General features: G+C 45.8%; 1 pseudogene; it reads left to right on the top strand.

Moving 5' to 3' along the window:
• The first annotated feature begins 434 nt into the window (after positions 1-434).
• LOC144170550 (uncharacterized) lies at positions 435-1,129 on the top strand (annotated as a pseudogene).
• Positions 1,130-2,085: the final 956 nt, after the last annotated feature.

The raw sequence follows: 2,085 nt of genomic DNA, 5'->3' as shown, positions 1-2,085 counted from the left end.
TTTCAGTTTCTATTCCCTTTCGAAATGTGTTATTCCGGGGACAGGGGTGGCTGGGGATTGGGGCGGGAGAACAACTATGAGGGCCCACGGACAAACGTTGCTTCGGCGATGGCTCAAATTGGTCGCCGTCTCCGAACACAAGTACGAAATAAAAAGTTAACGAAGCGCTTTTTTGAGTATCTTTCAAAAACACCTCGAGAACCGATGTACTCCCACGTCCGTTTCCCCTTTCCTACAAGGGCCTACCGTCGATCCGCCACCTCCGCCCCCCTTTTCCCATTCTCTCTCACTACGCGGGGCGGTCAAGCGACGGCATTGTAGGCGAAAATAAATTAAGTTGACATTGAAAGATTGTTTCGTCTGTGTTGTCCTCCAGCTCGGTATAGTATAAGTTCGGCCTCCGTATTCGTCGTTTTTGTAGACGTTTGGCAGCCATGTCTGTCGACACAGAGCAAGTGCAACCGTTGCCTTGGCCTTCCTACCGCGAATATTTTTCGGTGTTGAAGACGACAGCCGCAAACATTACGGTGTTGTGCTGCATTTGCAAGAAAGAGTAGCAAGACGTCATCGTCAAATCTGCGGAAGCATCTAGAGGTAAGTTTCATCTTTATAGGGATTCGGGTTTCGGGATTCGGGTTTCGCATGTCTATTTGATTGGGTATATTGAACTATGCAGATCCAGTTGAAATGCGTGTACTTAATTTAAACTTTCGTTGCGCGCAGAAAAAAACACCGGACGGCCCTGAAGGGATTCGACTCAAAGAAGAGGAAAGCCGAGTATGGTCCCACCGAGGGGGAGAAGAAGAGGCACGCGGGAGGAAGCTCGACGCAGACACTGGAGTCCTGTCTTGCAGTGCGAGTCGACCTAAGGCTCTGTCACCAATGCATAGACAGGCTAATAGTGAACTTTGTGGTCGCAGATATGCAGTGTTTTTCGGTCGTGTAAAATGAACAGTTCCGGTGTTTGATTAACGCACTGCAACCATCGGCAGCGGTGATGAACAGGAAGTCGCTGGTCAATCAGATTGACATCTTCTGCAAAGAGCGCAAAGCGTCCCTCATCGCTACATTGGAGAAAGCATCAATGGTCTGCTGCACAGCTGACTGCTGGACAGCCTCAAACAGGTGAGGCCTGCGAAATATTAGCAGAACTGTATCTCTTCGCGCAATTTTCAGAACGTAGAGCCTGAAGAAACGAAGTCGTTAATAGTAGATTTTGTTGGCCACTTCAGCAATATATGTAAGAAGGATTAACAAAAAGCAATAAATGTTGTTTTAACGGTAAACAGGCGAGTAAGCATAAAATGTGATGTGTTGCACGTCACTTTTAGGTTTTGTCGAAAAACAAGAAGAAAAGACGCACAGGAATCTGAATAAATGAAGACTCGCCGCATATCTGGCCTGAACGTTGTTCATTAATGAAAACGTAAGATACCATGGCATTGTTCACCCTCCTACCTAACCATGGTGGATTATAAGTTATTTCGCAATGACTTTTAAAATTGCTAAATAACACCACACCTCAAGGCAATGCGGCTGGGATATTTTCGTCCGCGCAATTTGCGCGACAATTGTGAACTTTTGGAGACCCCTTTCTTACTTATAATTGACTAGATTTGCGTAGTTTGTAATAATATTACTTATTCTCTGTTTCGTGCTCATTTTCCATAGAAGCTTTCTGGGTGTGACGGTTCACTTCATAGATGAACAGTCTCTGGAAAGAAGATCCGCACCGCTCGTGTGCCAACGGCTCCCAGGTCGCCACACCTATCGCGACAGCGCTGCACGCAGTACTTGTGGAGTACAAGATCCTGCACAAGACATGCGTCGTCATCACAGACAACGGTTCAAACTTTGTGAAAGCCTTCAGGTAAGTTACAGGGCTGCCCCTGTTTTAATCTAAAATTGTAATATTTCGGTTCTTCTCAACAGGAACTAAATTAAGCTGCACTATAAACGGTAAACGTCACTTCAGAAATGATTCTTTATGATCGCAATAAACCATTAAGTTTCGCATGCATCACTTACGAGCCTCGCTGCCTGTAGAAAGTTTCACGCGAAACTTTGGGTCGCACTGAATTTTTG

The sequence above is a fragment of the Haemaphysalis longicornis genome, unplaced genomic scaffold, assembly GCF_048455015.1.
Source record: "Haemaphysalis longicornis isolate Haplotype H1 unplaced genomic scaffold, Haemaphysalis longicornis Haplotype H1 scaffold_1, whole genome shotgun sequence".
Taxonomy (NCBI): Eukaryota; Metazoa; Arthropoda; class Arachnida; order Ixodida; family Ixodidae; genus Haemaphysalis; species Haemaphysalis longicornis.
The sequence above is the reverse complement of the archived record's forward strand: the minus strand, read 5'-3'. Positions and strand labels throughout refer to the sequence as shown.